We start from the raw sequence: 17900 nt of genomic DNA on the forward strand, positions 1-17900 counted from the left end.
TGTAGGCTCACAGCACAATTGAGAGGAAGGTACAGAGTTTTGCCATAGACCCCCAATCCCAATACATGCATAGCCTCATTCATTATCAATATCTAGTGATACATTTGTTAAAATTGGTGAACCTACACTGACACATTTAATCACCCAAACTCTTTTTGTTTGCATTAGGGTTTACTCTTGATTTTGTATATTTTATGGTTTTGGAGAAATGCATAATGACAGGTCTATTATAATATCATACAAAATATTTTCACTGCCCTAAAAATCTTCTGTGCTCTGCCTGTTGATCCTTCTCCTCCCTTACCCTCTGCAACTAATGATCTTTTTACCACCTCCAGCCCTCCAGTTTTACATTTTCCAAAATATCCTATAGTAGAATTATGTTGCTCATAGATTTTTCAGATTGGCTTCTTTCACTTAGTAATAGGCATTTAAGGTTTTCTCCATGTGTTTTCATGATTTGATGGCTCATTTCTATTTAGTGCTGAATAATAAATATTCTATTGTCTGGATGTAGCACAGTTTATTTATCCGTTCACTTACTGGGTTTGGCATCTTGTTTGTTCCCAAGTTTTGACAATTATGAATGGGGCTGCTATAATGTGCAGAGTTTTGTTGTACTTAAGATTCCAGTTTTGGGGGGTAAATACCAAGGAACATGATTGCTGGATCCTGTGGTAAGAGTATGTTTAGTTTTATAACAAACTGTTTCCCATAGTAGCTATATCATTCATTCCCATCAGTAATATATGAACGTTCCTGTTGCTGTAACATTTGGTGTTGTCAATATTTTGAATTTTAGCCATTCTAATAGGTACTCAGTGGTATTTCATTGTTTTGATTTGTAATTCTCACTAACATCCTCACTAACATTTGGTGTTGCCAGTATTTTGAATTTTAGCCATTCTAATAGGTGCTCAGTGGTATTTCATTATTTTATTTTGTAATTCCTTGGTGACCTATGATGTGAAGCATTTTGCATATGCTTATTTTCTATCTGCATATCTTCCTCGATGAGATGTCTGTTAAGATCTTTGGCCCATTTTTTAATCAATTGTTATTTTTGTATTGTTGAGTTCTTTGTTCTTGGAATACCTTAGATAACAATCCTTTATCAATTGTATCTTTTGCAAATATTTTCTCCCAGTTTGTGTTTTGTCTTCTAATGCTCTTGACATTGTCTTTTACAGAGCAAAGTTTTAAATTTTAATCAAGTCCAACCAATCAATTATTTCATGGATTGTGCCTTTGGTGTTATATAAAAAAGGCCTTGCCATGCTCAAGGTCCTCTAGATTTTCCTTAATGTTCTAGGAGACTTAGAGTTTTGTGCTTTACATTTGGAGTTAATTTTTGTTAAGGATGTAAGTTTGTGTCTAGATACACTTTCTACATGTGGGTACCCAGCTGCTCTAGCACCATTTGTTGAAAATGCTGTCTTTGTTCCCTTGTATTGCCTTTGTGTCTTTGTCAAAGTTCAGTTGACTACATTTTTGTGGGTCTATTTCTGAGCTCTTTGTTCTATTCTACTAATCTACTTGTTCTTTTACCAATATCCCACTACGTTGATTACTATAGCTTTATATTGTCTTGAAGTTGGGTAGCATCAGTCTTTTAACTTTATTTTTCTTCAATATAGTGTTGGGAATTATGGTTTTTTCCCCTCTCCATATAAATTTTAGAATCTATTTGTTCATATTCACAAAATAACTTGCTGGGATTTTGATTGACTCTATAGATCAAGTGGGGAAGAACTGACATCTTGCATGCATATAATTTTTCTGAAATGATGAAGGATATCTTCGTCTGCTTGGGTTGCCATAACAAATGTCATAGACCGGGTGCTTTTAAATGACAGACATTTATTTCTCATAGTTCTGGAGGCCAGAAGTCTATGATCAGGGTGTGAGCATGGTCAGGTTCTGACAAAGACTCTTCCTACTGTGCAGATGTCTGCTTTCTTGTTGTATGCTCACATGGTAGTGAAGAGGAAAGAAGGCTCTCTGGTCCCTCCTTATAAGAACAGTAATTGTATCAAGAGGACCCCACATGAACTCACCTAAACCTAATTACCTCCCAAAGGTCAGGTAATTACTATTTGGAGATAGCAAATAGCAGTGGAGGTCTAGGGCTTCAGTATATGAATTTGGGAAGACCTAATTCAGTCCATCACAAAGGACTTCTGGTAAAGTTCCATATAAGGCAAAGCACATTCTTTGTTCAATTTCCCTGGTAGTTGTATTCTTGGAAATGCAACGTGTATCACAAATGGTGCATAAATACCTGTGTCTCCGTTAAAAAAAGAGGTTTTAGGCTAAGATATTTTTAAGCTATTTTTCACCCTCATGAATGGGAAGATTCTTTATTGAGTGAGCCATCACTCTTAACTTCTCTGCTTAGTGAATACTAGTACCATCAAAAATGCCATTATAGATTTTCAAAACTCACTCCGTTAAGAGTCACCGAAATAGATGAAAAAAAGGAGGAGACATTGTTTGCATAGAAAGAAAAAGGAAAGGAGAGATGACAAACTAAAACCTATTGAATGCCAGGACACAGAGCACAAACATACAGACTGAATGGGATTTTGTTCTTGAAAACCAGTTTTAAAAATCGAATTTGAATGCCAGTCCACCACAGTTTATATCAAAACCTCTACTACCTTTATCTACCCTATTTTACTTATTTGTTTTGCCTTCTAGTCTCCTAAAGACCTTTAAGTTGTTTTTGTTGGTTCATGATGACTCAGGAGCTGAATATCTAGCTACTTGTTTGATCCCTATTTCTATTTATCCGAGGAGGAATTCTACATTCTCCATTTGACAAATGAAGAAACCAAAGCTCAAAGATGTTCAGTGACTCATTCAATATCAAACAGCTTATAAGTGATAAAGTCAAGATTTGAACTTTCTTTAAAAGATTTATTTGAATTCAAAAACTATACCCTTTTCACAACACATTCAGCATGTTTACCTGTGATTCATCCTGTGTCTGGCTGTGGAGAGGCAGCTCTTTAGAGTTGATCTTGGAGAAACACCTTCCACCCAGGTCTTGAAAGTGGTGCCCTGATTTCTGACACTGTTATCTGGGATGAGTGAGTGCTGGTCCTAGGATAGGCAATATATGATCATAGGTCTGATTGTTCCAAGGGAGACCTGAAAACAATGACCTCATGTTGCATTTTGTACCTGCTGTGTTTACCCATTTCTGTTTAAGCAGCCTGATGGCATCCATAAAGATTTTTCTTTATGGCATGCTCCTGTAGATAAGTAGTTCACCAAATAAAACCTTTCAACAAAGATTGTGTAGACATGCCATTTCAATGGCCCATCACTGTGCTGTTCCTTTTGGGGATCTTTGTGAGAAAAGTCTCCTCCATCAACAACTGCCTTTGCTGAGGGTTGTGGCTTAAGAGGTTTTTGATGAACTTGGTATGAAGTTCATTTGAATAATCCCAGTCTTCCAGTTCCATCGCAATGAATAACTTCTTGGAATTGAGTAATGCACTGCAAAACATGATAAACACAACCAATTTCCCTGTTTTTTTTTTTTTTTTTCTGTAATTACCTGGGAGAGAAATCTCACATATATGAGAAGACAAGGTTATAGGATGAACTAGATGATATTTATCCTGGCATTTTGGTCAATAATAACCACAAAATTTCGGATGCCTGGGTGGCTCAGTGGTTGAGCATCTGCCTTCGGCTCATGGCGTGATCCCTGAGTCCTGGGATCGAGTCCCACATTGAGCTTCCTGCACGGAGCCTGCTTCTCCCTCTGCCTCTCGAGTCATGAATAAACAAATCTTTAAAAAAATAACAAAATTCACTTATCAAGTACTTAGGCAGTGTCAGATACTATAAGGATACTAGAAAGACCATGTTTATGCTTTGTGTTCCTGTCCACTGCCACAGCTAGCTGGACCAGGGATGGACACCTCACCCAATTTGAATTTATTCTGGGAATTTGGAATTGTGACTGTTAATGGATAGTCAGCATTCATTCTTGAATTGGATGACATTTTGGAGGGTGGGTGGGAAAGAGGGCCTCTTATCCCATAGGAGTAGAGAGTCATAAAGAAGAGTGAGGTCCAGGATCAGAGAGAGGCAGAGGTAGGAACCCAGGCAGCTCCAGGAAGGGAAAGGAACTTCTTGAAGTACCACCTGTTTCTTGAATGATCTTTAGTCATTGGTTTTGGTCTCACAGGAGGCCCAATTGCATGTACAGCTTTTTTTTATTTTTTTTATTTTTATTTTTTAAGTAAAATCACTAATCTTTAAATTTTCTCTTTTGCTTAAGTAAATGAGTGATTTTTCTACTATGTTCAAGCAAACAATTCCTGACTAAAATAAATAGATTCTTTAAATTCTTTATTTTGTTTAATCCTTTCAACAGCTCTTTGAGGTAGATACCACTATTTCTGTTATACAGCTGAAGAAACTGAGATTCAGAGGTATTCAGTAACTTTACCGAGGTCTTACAGCCACCAAATGGCAGAGCCAAGAAGATAAACCCACAAAAATTTTTTGCTGCATGTTAAAATAATCACTTATACTTGTGTTACATGTTCTATTTCCAAAACACATGTTTTGGATCTAAGGAAAAGGACATTTTACATATGGGCATATTGAGAGAATAAGTAAACAACTGAATCTGAAATTATATATATAACATATATATGTGTGTGTATACACATTTTAATTCTTTAAAAAATTGAAATAATTACCAATATTTCACACATATAAAGAAATATGGAAATAAGGTATGAAACCAAGTGCAATGAAATTCTATTCATACCACTCTATGTGCAAAGTTAAATCTTACTAATCTAACTGAAGTCTCCTGTGTTCCCTTCCTGATCATAGCCCACTTCCCATTGCCCCAGGATAACCAATATTCTGATTCGAGTTTATCTATGCTGTTTATTACAGTTGTTTTTTGTTTTGTTTTGTTTTGTTTTATGGTTTGCTTATTTGTTTTAGAGCAAGAGTGAGAGAAGGAGGAGGGACAAAGAGAGAATGAGAAAGAATCTTAAGCAGGCTCCACGCTGAGTATAGAGCTAGAGGTGGAGCTCTGTCTCAGGACCCTAAGATCATGATTTGAGCCAAAACCAAGAGTCAAATACTTAACCAACTGCACCAGCCAGGTGCCCCTGTTCATTACAGTTTTAGATAACTAATGTATCTTCAACAATATATTAGTTTTGTTCCTGAATTTTGTATAAAGAAATGCTGTACATATTTATCAACTTGTTTCTTTCCCCTAACACTGAATTTCTGAGATTCGTTCATGGTCATGCACGTGAAGACCTTTCTTTCTATTGCTATAAAGCATTCCAATTTATTCATCCATTCCCTTGTCAGTGAACATTGAGGTTATTTCCAGTTTTTTTTTTTGTAACTATTAACAATGCTGATTTGAACATTTAGTATTTGTGACCTGGGGCACAGGTATTAGAGATTCTCTAGTGTACATATCTAAGAGTAAAATTTGCTGGTTTGTGGGATATGTGCTTCTTTAACTTTACAGTAACTTATCCAAACAGCAGTGTGAAAAACTGTTATCCAAAGTGATTATATCCCTTATACTCTTGCCAGCAGCCTATAAAAGTTTTTATTACATCACATTCTCGTAAACTTTTGGTATTCTTTGATTGAAATATTTCAGCTAATTTTGTGGGTATGAAATGGTTAATTTATATTTTCTACACATTTTTCTGTTAGCATATTTGTCTTATTGATGTATAAAGGCTCTTTTATATATTCTGGGTATATATGTTAACAAATTTGTTCTTGTTTGTGGCTTATATTTTCCTCTCTATTATATCTTAGCAAATGGAAATTCTAAATTTTAATATAGTCAAATTTATTAATATCTTCCCCTTTGGTTTATGTTTTTTTGTTGACTTTTTCCTCTTCTGCAGACAAAAAGACATTCCCCCGTATCATTTTATAAAACATTTACAGTTTTTCTTTTTCACACATAATTAGTTTATATTGAATTTGTTTTTGTACATGGTATAAGGTAGTTTCCAGTTTTGTTCTTTCCATTTTATAAGCAGATGTCTGGGACTACTATCTTCTTCCTATTTATCTGCAATGACCTTTATAGTATATATCAAGTTTTCATCTATTTGTGGTTCTTTATCGGAATTTTGAAAATTGTTTTGTCAATTCATTTCTCTGTAGTGTTTTATATATATATAATTACATTATATAGAAACATATATAAAAATATATACAGTATAATACATATTATAGAATATGCGTGTGTAGTACTATATTGTCTTGAAATCCAATAGTATTAATTCCCTTACCTTCTTGTTTCCTTAGAGGTGTCAAGGCAGAGTAGTTAGCTGTTCCCCAAGCCTAATTCTACTTTTCCTGGGGCATGTTGCTAGACTTTAGTCTCTAGTCTCTCTTGTGGTTAAAGGTTTCCAGCTGGGGTGATGTGTGTCACTGCTGGAACAAGGCAGATTAGGGACAATTTCTGTCTGTACTGGTTTCTCATTGGCCAGCTAAATATGGGGCCTTTCAGTCCAAAGGACCACATGGAGGGTAGGTGGCTGAAAAGAACCACCTGTGTTGGATTTTTATGTGAGAAGCAAATCATCCTGGAAATATTGAAATGTGTTTGCTCTAGGAACTAACAATATACTAATTAATATATGTATGATGGTTATTTTGACCTTGATCTTCAGGATAAAACTTTTTTTTTCTCTTCTCTCTCTCTCTTTTTTTCAATTAGCAATAATCACGCCTCGGATAAACCTCATTGGCTACAATACTGCCACTGTGCAAAGCTTCTCTCTCTCTCTCTCTCTCTCTCTCTCTTTGGGATATTTTTTTTATTGGAGTTCAATTTACCAACATATAGCATAACACCCAGTGCTCATCCCATCAAGTGCCCCCCTCAGTGCCCATATCCAGGCACCCCAACTCCCTGCCCCCCTCCCTTCCACTACCCCTTGTTCATTTCCCAGAGTTAGGAGTCTCTCATGTTCTGTCTCCCTCTCTGATATTTCCCATTTTCTCTCCTTTCCCCTTTAATCCCTTTCACTATTTTTTATATTCCCCGAATGAATGAGACCATATAATGGTTGTCCTCTGATTGACTTACTTCATTCAGCATAATACCCTCCAGTTCCATCCACATTGAAGCAAATGGTGGGTATTCGTCCTTCCTGATGGCTGAGGGATATTCTATTGTATACATAGACCACAGCTTCTTTATCCATTCATCTGTTGATGGACACTGAGGCTCCTTCCACAGTTTGGCTATTGTGGACATTGCTGCTAGAAACATCGGAGTGCAGGTATCCTGCCATTTCACTGCATCTGTATCTTTGGGGTAAATCCCCAGCAGTGCAATTGCGGGGTCATAGGGTAGCTCTATTTTTAACTCTTTGAGGAACCTGCACAGAGAGGCTGTACCAGTTCACATTCCCACCAACAGTGCAAGAGGGTTCCCCTTTCTCCACATCCTCTCCAACGTTTGTTGTTTTTTGTTAATTTTCACCATTCTCAATGGTGTGAGGTGGTATCTCATTGTGGTTTTGATTTGTATTTCCTTGATGGCAAGTGATGCGGAGCATTTTCTCATGCGCTTGTTGGCCACGTCTATGTCTTCTTTGATGAAATTTCTGTTCATGTCTTCTGCCCATTTTATGATTGGATTGTTTCTTGGGTGTTGAGTTTAATAAGTTCTTTATAGATCTTGGATACTAGCCCTTAATCTGATATCTCATCTGCAAATATCTTCTCCCATTCTGTAGGTTGTCTTCTAATTTTGTTGACTATTTCTTTTGCTGTGCAGAACCTTTTTATCTTGATGAAGTCCCAATAGTTCATTTTTGCTTTTGTTTCCCTTGCCTTCATGGATGTATCATGCAAGAAGTTGCTGTGGCCAAGTTCAAAAGGGGTGTTGCCTGTGTTCTCCTCTAGGATTTTGATGGATTCTTGTCTCACATGTAGATCTTTCATTCATTTTGAGTTTATCTTTGTGTATGGTATAAGAGAGTGGTCTAGTTTCATTCTTCTGCATGTGGCTGTCCAATTTTCCCAGCACCATTTATTGAAGAGACTGTCCTTTTCCAGTGGATAGTCGTTCCTACTTTGATGAATATTAGTTGACCATAGACTTGAGGGCCCATTTCTGGGTTCTCTATTCTGTTCCATTGATCTATGTGTCTGTTTTTGTGCCAGTACCATAAGCTGTGTCTTTATGATCACAGCTTTGTAGTACAAGCTGGAAACTGGCATTGTGATGCCCCCGGCTCTGGTTTTCTTTTTCAATATTCCCCTGGCTAGTAGGGGTCTTTTCTGATTACACACAAATCTTAAAATAATTTGTTCCAACTCTCTGAAGAAAGTCCATAGTATTTTGATAGGGGTTGCATAGAATGTGTAAATTTCCCTGGGTAACATTGACAATTTCACAATACTAATTCTTCCAATCCATGAACATGGAAAAATTTTCCATCTCTTTGTGTCTTCCTCAATTTCTTTCAGAAGTGTTCTCTACTTTTTAGGGTATAGATCCTTTACCTCTTTGGTTAGGTTTATTCCAAGGTATCTTATGCTTTTGGGTGCAATTGTAAATGGGATTGACTCCTTCATTCTCTTTCTTCAGTCTCAGTGTATAGAAATGCCACTGATTTCTGGGCATTGATTTTTGTATCCTGCCACCCTGCCGAATTGCTGTATGAGTTCTAGCAATCTCGGGGTGGAGTCTTTTGGGTTTTCTATGTATAGTATCATATCATCTGCGAAGAGGGAGAGTTTGACTTCTTCTTTGCCAATCTGAATGCCTTTTATTTCTTTTTGTTGCCTGATTGCTGAGGCTAGGACTTCTAGTACTATGTTGAATAGCAGTGGTGAGAGTGGACATTCCTGTCATGTTCCTGATCTTAGGGGAAAGGCTCCCAGCATTTCTCCACTGAGAATATTTGCTGTGGGCTTTTCGTAGATGGCTTTTGAGATGCTGAGGAATGTTCCCTCTATGCCTACACTCTGGAGAGTTTTGATCAGGAATGGATGCTGTATTTTGTCAAATGCTTTCACTGCATCTATTGAGAGGATCATATGGTTCTTGTTTCTTCTCTTATTGATGTGATCTATCACGTTGATTGCTTTATGAGTGTCGAACCAGCCTTGCATCCCAGGGATAAATCACACTTGGTCATGATGAATAATCTTAATGTACTGTTGGAACCTATTAGCTGTATCTTGCTGAGAATTTTTGCATCTGTGTTTATCAGGGATATCGGTCTATAATTCTCCTTGGTGGGGTGTTTGTCTGGTTTTGGAATTAAGGTGATGCTGGCCTCATAAAATGAGTTTGGAAGTATTCTATCCCTTTCTATCTTTCAGAACAGCTTTAGAAGAATAGGTATTGTTTCTTCTTTAAACGTTTGATAGAATTACCCTAGGAAGCCAACTGGCCCTGGACTTTTGTGTCTTGGGAGGTTTTTGATGACTGCCTCAATTTCCTCCCTGATTATTGGCCTGTTCAGGTTTTCTATTTCTTCCTGTTCTAGTTTTGGTATTTTGTGATTTTCCAGAAATGTGTCCATTTCTTCTAGATTGTCTAATTTATTGGCATATAGCTTCTCATAATATGTTTTTAAAATCGTTTGAATATCCTTGGTATTGGCTGTGATCTCTCCTTTTTCATTTGTGATTTCTTTTTAATGGTTTATCTATCTTATTAATTCTTTCAAAGAAACAACCCCTGGTTTTGTTGATCTGTTCTACAGTTCTTCTGGTCTCTATTTCATTGCGTTCTGCTCAAATATTTATTAACTCTCTTTTTCCACTTAGTGTAGGTTTTATTTGCTGTTCTTTCTCCAATCCTTTAGGTGTGAGGTTAGCTTGTGTATTTGAGTTTTTTACAATTTTTGGAGGGATGCTTATATTGCAATGTATTTCCCTCTTAGGACTGCTTTTGATGTATCCCAAGGATTTTGAACAGTTGTATCTCCATTTTCTCTAGTTTCCATGAATCTTTTTTATTCTTCTGTAATTTCCTGGTTGACCCATTCATCTTTTAGCAGGATGCTGTTTAACCTCCATATGTTTGAGTTTCTTCGAAATTTTTTCTTGTGATTAAGTTCTAGTTTCAAGCATTGTGGTCTGAAAATATGCAGGGGGCAATCCCAATCTTTTGGTATCGGTTGAGACCTGATTTGTGACCCAGTATGTGGTCTCATCTGGAGAATGTTCCATGTGCACTTGAAGAATGTGTATTCAGTTGCATTTGGATGTAAAGTTCTGTAACTATCTGTGAAATCCATCTGGTCCAGTGTATCATTTAAAGCTCCAGTTTCTTTGGAGTTGTTGTGCTTAGAAGATCTGTGTTTTGCAGAAAATGCCATGTTGAAGTCTCCCAGTATTAGTTTATTATTATCTAAGTATATCTTTACTTTTGTTATTAATTGATTGATATACTTGGCATCTCCCACATTAGGGCATAAATATTCATGATTGTCAGATCCTTTTGTTGGACAGACCCTTTAAGTATGCTATATAGTGTCCATCTTCTTCTCTTACTACAGTCTTTGGGATAATCTTTAATTTATCTGATATGAGGATTACTACCCCTGCTTTCTTTTGAGGACCATTTGATGGTAAAATGTTCTCCAACCTTTCATTTTGAGGCTCTAGGTCTCTATAGGCCTAAAATGAGTCTCTTGTAGATAGCAAATAGAGGGGTCTTGCTTTTTTATCCAGTCTGAAACCCTGTGTCTTTGGTGAGATCATTTAGCCCATTGACATTCAGAGTTACTCTTGAAAGATATTAATTTAGTGTCATCCTAATACCTATTCAGTCCCTGTTTTTGTGGATTATTTCTTTGGGCTTCCTCTTTCTTTTACAGAGTCCTCCTTAATACTCCTTGCAGAGCTGGTTTGGAGGTCACATATTCTTTCAGTTTCTGCCTATCTTGGAAGCTCTTTATCTCTCCTTCTATTCTGAATGAGAGCCTTGCTGGGTAAAGTATCTTGGCTGCATGTTCTTCTCATTTAGGACCCTGAATATATCCTGCCAGACCTTTCTGGCCTGCCAGGTCTCTGTGGAGGGGTGTGCTGTTGATCTAATACTTCTCCCCATATAAGTTAGGGATCTCTTGTCTCTTTCTGCTTTAAGGATTTTCTCTTTATCTTTGGAATTTGCAAGTTTCACCATTAAATGTCAAGGCGTTGAACGATTTTATTGACTTTTTTTTTTTTGGTGGGGGGGAGCTCTCTATCTCCTGCATCTGAATGCTTGTTTCCTTCCCAAATTAGGGAAGTTCTCAGCTATGATTTGTTAACATATGCTTTCTGTCTCTCTGTCCCTCTCCTTATTCTCTGGAACCCCAATTATATGTAGATTTTTCCTTCTGAGACTGTCATTTATTTCCCTTAACCTTTCCTCATGGTCTTTTAATTGTTTTTCTCTTTTTTTCTCCAACTTTCTTCCTTGCCATCAACTTGTCTTCTATGTCACTCATTTGTTCTTCTATCTCATTAACCCTCATCGTTAGGACCTCCAATGTGGATTGCATCTCATTTAATTGATTTTTAATTTCAGCCTGATTAGATCTAAATTCTGTATTCATGAAGTCTCTTGAATCCTTTATGCTTTTTTTTTTTTTCCAGAGCCATCAGTAGCTTTATAATTGTGCTTCTGAATTGGTTTTCTGACATCGAATTGTAATCCAAATTTTGTAACTCTGTGGCGGGGAGTATTGTTTTTGATTCTTTCTTTTGTGGTGAGTTCTTCTTTCTAGTCATTTTGCTCAGTGCAGAGTGGCTGTATGAGTGGGCTGAGTCTAGAATATTAACCACGACCTAAGTAAATTTAACTCTAGATGATTCTGACAAGGTCAGAGACCAGAAATTGAAAACAAAGATCAGAACGAAATAAATGACCAGTAAAATGAAAAGAAAATTTTAAAACAGAGTAGCAAAAAATAAAAGACCAGGAATTGTAAAGAAGAGAAAAAAAAGAAAAAAGCAGGGGGACTGGGAGATGGTGGTAGTGACAAAGTCACTAGGAGGGAGAATGTAGTCTACCTGAGGCATTTGAGAGGGTGATCCTCTTGGTTCTGAGTTATTAAGTTCTGTATGTTAGAAGATGGTCAGTCCCAAGTTTATATAATCTAGAAATACTTGTAGAGGGCCCCAACATTGACCACCAAAACACAAATGAGATAAAAGAGGGGGGCAGAATGGGAATGAGGCATCTCACAGAATGAACCAGCATGGCATACTACTTGGTTCTGGGTGCATGCTGGTCATGTTTTAGAAGGTATTAACTTCTGCCAGTGTAGAACAAAATGAGGCAGAGAAAACCACAAAACAAACAAACAAAAAAACATATCTTGTATATCTCCCAAAATTAAGTTGAGTATGTTAAAGGGAATATAGAAGTGGAAAATATATCTAGGACCTGTAGTTGCAGAAATATGAAAGTCAAAAAGGAAGAATCTTAAAAATGAAGAGGTGGTAAAATATTGTAGTTAAGGTTGGAAAAGAGAAAAAAAATTGGAAATCTACAGTCTGATATAAAAACACTTTGTACTGGAAAAAGGAAGAAAAAAAAATAGGAGGAGTATCCTCTGGTTCTATATACTGTAAGTCCGTGGACTTCCCCTGGAGCTTCCCAGCCTGCTGGGTCCGGAGCTCGCCCTTCCCCCATCCTTCCAGCTGGTCTCCCGGGGGCGGGGCCTGGGGTGCTGCATCTCAGGTGTGCGCCCCTGGGGGATGCCCCGCCCCTGCCAGGTGCCCCCAGGCCCGTGTCCCCCTGAGATCGCTCCCGGTAGCCCCCGAAGACAGCAGGGCACAGCCCCCTCCCCAGGTCCCCCACCCGACCCCCGGCTTCCCCCGAGGCCCCGGGGTGCGCTCCAGCCCTGCCCCGAGATGGGCCGAGGTGGGGGTGCGCTCTCCCCCGGCGCCCTCCTTTGCTCGTGACCCCGGGACCTGGGGGCTCCCCCGCCCTCCTGCCGGCCTGCCCGACCCCTGCCAACGCCCTGGAGGCCTTTCCCTCTGGGGGAGGAGGGCAGAGTGGAAAGTTCCCGCTTCCCGGGGGGCTGGGCCTGCCTGTCCCCAGGCTCTTCCCGCCCCCCTTAGTCCGGCTCCCCGGGGGCCTCACTCCCTCACTCCCTGGATTTTTTTTTTTTAAGATTTATTTACTTATTCATGAGAGACACACAGAGAGAAAGGGAGACAGAGAGAGAGGCAGAGACATAGGCAGAGGGAGAAGCAGGCCCCATGCGGGGAGCCCGACGTGGGACTCGATCCCTGGTCCCCAGGATCACACCCTGGGCCAAAGGCGGTGCTAAACCGCTGAGCCACCCGGGCTGCCCGCCCCACTTGATTCTTTCTTATACTCCCCCGTCCCCCCTTCCTTGTTAGAAGCGAAAACCCTTCTCTCTGGAGCGTTCCAGCTGTTCTCTTTTTACATCTCAGTTGGAGTTTGTAGGTTTCCAGAATGATTTGAAAGTTATCCAGGTAATCTGTGGGGCCCGGTGAGCTGAGGACCCTCCTCCTCCGCCATCCTGCCCTCCCCTCCCCCAGGATAAAACTTTTGAATCCACTTTATAGATGCATACACACACTGAATCTGTTGGGATTTTAATAAAATTTTATTAAATCAGTGAGAAGAATGGATACATTTATGATTCTTAGGTTTCCTGTCTATGATTATATTCCATTTATTTAAATTTTTAATGAAGTTCAATTAAGTTTTATGATTTATTAAACTTCATTAAATTTTTCACAGGTTACTTTATATTTTGGTTGCCATGGCAAATTATCTTGAAAAAATCCCCTATTTCTTATTTGGTACTTGTGTATAGAAAAAATTTCTCTATATTGTGTATAAATTTTTACATAGTGATCTTATGTGCTGTAACTTTGAAATTCGTAGTAATTACAAATATTAAGATTTTCTTGGAGTTTTCTATTTAAAAATCATATCACTTAGAAATAATGAAATTCCTTTTCATCTTTTACACTCTATTTTTTTTCCGTCCTTTTATACTTCTAGGAATTACAATATAGTGTGGAATAGAATGGGCGACCTTGACTTGGTTCTTATTTTATTTTATTTTATTTATTTTATTTTTTTAATTTATGATAGTCACAGAGAGAGAGAGAGAGAGATAGGCAGAGACACAGGCGGAGGAAGAAGCAGGCTCCATGCACCGGGAGCCTGATGTGGGATTCGATCCCGGGTCTCCAGGATCGCGCCCTGGGCCAAAGGCAGGCGCCAAACCGCTGCGCCACCCAGGGATCCCTGGTTCTTATTTTAAAGAGAATGTTTCTAAATTTTCGTCCTGAAGAATGTTTGCTGTAGGTTTTTGGTAGCTATGCTTCATTAAGTTAGAGAAATTCCCTTTATTTCTTAGTTTCTATGAATTTTTATCAAAAAAAACCTGAATTTTATCAAATTTTTCTTCATCTGTTGATAATCATACATCATTTCTGCTGTGTTACTCTCATATATTTTGAGTTAATAGAAACAACATCCTCTTAGGTTAAGTCAAATTTATGAGATATACCCGACTAGGTCTTGATACATTATATTTCTTAACTTTTCCTAGACTTGCCAATATTTTGATGAGGTATTTTGAATCTATGTTCCTGAAAAGAGCTTGGTCTTCCCTTTTCTTTTTTCACACTTTTCATCCTTTTCTTTCCCTCAAGGGTCCCTGAGTAGGCTCCCCATATTAGAGCTAGTCATTCCAGCCTCTGATTTCTAACCTCTTCTTCATACTTGCCACCTCCTTGTCTGTCTGGGATGAGTTCAGTGTAATTCTTTTAGGTTTGTAATTTCCTATTAATCAGTGTATTAATTCTGTTCAACTCACCCATTTTTGATTTCAGTGCTTATTTTTAAAATTTTTTTATTAGCTTCTTTCCCCCAAATCCATCTATTTTAGGAATCTTTCTCATTTTTTATGTAACATATTTTTTTCTTTAAACTACTTTTGTATGTTTTTATGTGAAAATACTAAGTTATAGTACTTTAAGGATCCTCTATTGTTTCTTCATTTATTTTGATTCTTATTCATGGTAGCCTGTTTCCTTATAATGTTTGGTCATTTTTTTTGTATTGTGAGCCCATATTTATCTGAAATTAATTTGTGAGCTTTCTAAGAGGGCCAAGGTTGCCCTGTTTTCCTCCAAAGAGAATTTATTTGATTTCAATTAAGGACAAGAAATAATACTAACTTTGTTCATTTTTCTGGCCATTAGTGTAATACATGTTCAGTATTCAGACCCATGGGGGGCCAGGCCCATGATTACCTGTACACAGAGATGGTGTGTTTGTCATTATTACATCTAACACAGCTGTGGTGGAGATGGGAAGATTTCCTTGTTCTCTCCCTTTGCTGCCTGCAGGCAGAGTATTATTTTTTCCCCCGGATTTTTATTTTCAAGTCTTTGTGTGTGTGTGTGTGTGTATGTGTGTGCGTGTGTGTGTGTGTGTGGTGAGGAGTGCATCTCAGGTCCTTAGATTGGGTTTTACTTATACTTGGGCAATGCTAGTTTCCAATTTCCTGCATGGCTAGCCATTAATTCCAAATTGTGTAATTCTTGATAAAGGTGTTTGATTATTTACTGCCCTGATTTTTTTTACCCTCGGTTTGTTGTTGTGTTTGCTGGTCTTTTGCCCTTGGGGATTTCCTTTAGCTCCATTTTTGTGAGCTCAGCAATGCCTTTTGTTTGCTTTTATTGAAGTATGGTTGACATACAATGCTAAATTTCTTTTAGGTGTATGGCATAGTGATTTGATGAGTTTATTTATTATACGATACTCATCATAGTGTGGATCCCATCTGTCACCATACAATGCTAATACATTACCATTGACTATATTCCCTGTGCTGTACCTTTCATCCCTTTGACTTACTCACTCCATAGCTGGAAGCCTGTACTTCCCCCTTCCCTTCATCTATTTTGTCCATCTCCCCTTCTCTTCTCCTCTGGCAGTTTGTTCTCTGTATTTATGGGTCTAATAATGCTTTTTGTTTACTTATACATTTGTTATTTTTAGATTCCACGTATCAGTGAAATTGTATAGTATCATTTGTCTTTCTCCATCTGACTTCTTTTAGTTAGCGTAATATCCTTTGGCTTCATCCAAGTGGTTGCAAATGGCAAAATCTCATCCTTTTAATGGCTGAGTAGTATTCCATTATATATATAAAATCACATCTTTATCCATTCATCTTTTGTTGGACACTTGGGTTGCTTCCATATCTTAGCTATTGCAAATAATGCTGCAATAAATACAGGGATGTGAGCTCAGCAATATTTTTAACTTCGTTGTAATTTATCTAACATCTAGTTCTTTTGGAGTGAGCCTTTTTTCCTTTTTGGTCAGAATACCTAGTCCCTCTTCTTGCTAGAAACAGAAGTTTTATGGCACCCTATTTTTTCTCTGAACTCTCTTTCTCTTCTTTCTCTTTAGTTTGCATGGAGATAAAATCTGATTGTCCTTCCTGGGTCAGAAGATTACATTTTGGAAGTAAATAAAAAAGGACCCAAAATTTAGCAGCCACAGATCCAGGTCCAGTTATAAGAGCCCAAACTAGAAGACAGAGTAAGAGTCTGACCAAGCCCATGTGGGCCGTTATTAGATGCATGTAGCAGTCTTATGCTTTTGCACTTGTTGGAAAGCAGTTGGTGGCTTTTTTTTTTTTTCTCTAGAAGCTTTTATAGAGGTCTCTGAGGTTGATGTTGCTACTTGTGGTTGATTTGTTTTGCTCATATGGCAAGTCCCAGTTATCAATGTGCTTACCTAAACCCTGGTGGTCAGTTGCTTCTGAAAAAAAAGAAAAAAGAGCAACAATCTCAGAAATGGCCTGGTGTGTAACACAACTCAGAACCCCAAAAATATTCAGATTGCTGTGACTGAAATCAGGTGTTCTAAAACAAATTTGGCATTTTTCTAATTTCTCCTTTATCTTTAAGTTGATTTTTAAAAATCATAATATATACTTAAGGTAATCAAAAATAGATAATTGTGTTCCCCTAGCCTCCTGAGATGGGGTAAAGTAGAAGGAGGGAAAATTTGAAGAACATATAAATGGGACACACAGGAGGTTAGTCTTGACTTTTCCAGACAAATACATTTTCTGAAAAGAACTGCATAACTTTAGAAAGCTACTTTGCAAGGCTAAGATCATTCTTTCTTCTTCTTTTTTTGAAATACACCTTGTTATTTGGTGAGATTTTCCATTACCATTTCCTACTACATGAAAAATAAACCAATTGTACCTGTTTGTCTACCCAATTCCCTTGAAAGTACAATTCAGGGATCCAATAACAATCCAACCAATTCTAGAAAAACCTTGCAAGTTAGAAATTGAGTTCAGTGGCTAACAAGAGTTAGAGGCAGTTAATTAGAAATATAGCATACATTATGTAATTTTACTAAGGAAGAATTCACCGTCCAGAAGGCTGGCTGAATTACAGATAGTAAGAAAACTTTAAAACGCCCGAATCAAGTGATTCAGAGTCCCTACTATAAAATCCTGGATTAGTGAGGCAATTTTCACTATCCTTTATTTATTAAACTGAAGTCTATTTGAAAAGGGGAGGTGGTGTTGAATGTGGATTTGCTTTTGCTGCCAATTTCAGACATAAAATCTTTTTAGTACCTGGTAAAGGTGATGATAATTCTATCTAGTGGAAAATGTGGGTATATGTGCAGGTGTTCTACAGTTACTTGTGAGGGTGGGAGTGTTTGAACACATATACATATATATGTATGATTTAGTCATTATCACAGAGTCATCTTGTAGGCTCTGATACTGTATACAAGTTTCACATTCACCTGTCACAAAGAAGATAATGGTAAACTGCTTGTTCTCTGCTTACATTGCCGTGCTCTGTGATTATGTGCTACC

The 17900-nt window shown here is 37.8% G+C and overlaps 1 pseudogene; it reads right to left on the minus strand.

Annotated features, from left to right (window-relative positions):
• Positions 1–6623: 6623 nt before the first annotated feature.
• On the minus strand, positions 6624–6802 carry LOC121482175 (annotated as a pseudogene).
• Between the last annotated feature and the right edge of the window lie 11098 nt (positions 6803–17900).

The sequence above is a fragment of the Vulpes lagopus genome, chromosome 24 (assembly GCF_018345385.1).
Source record: "Vulpes lagopus strain Blue_001 chromosome 24, ASM1834538v1, whole genome shotgun sequence".
In the NCBI taxonomy this organism is placed as follows: domain Eukaryota; kingdom Metazoa; phylum Chordata; class Mammalia; order Carnivora; family Canidae; genus Vulpes; species Vulpes lagopus.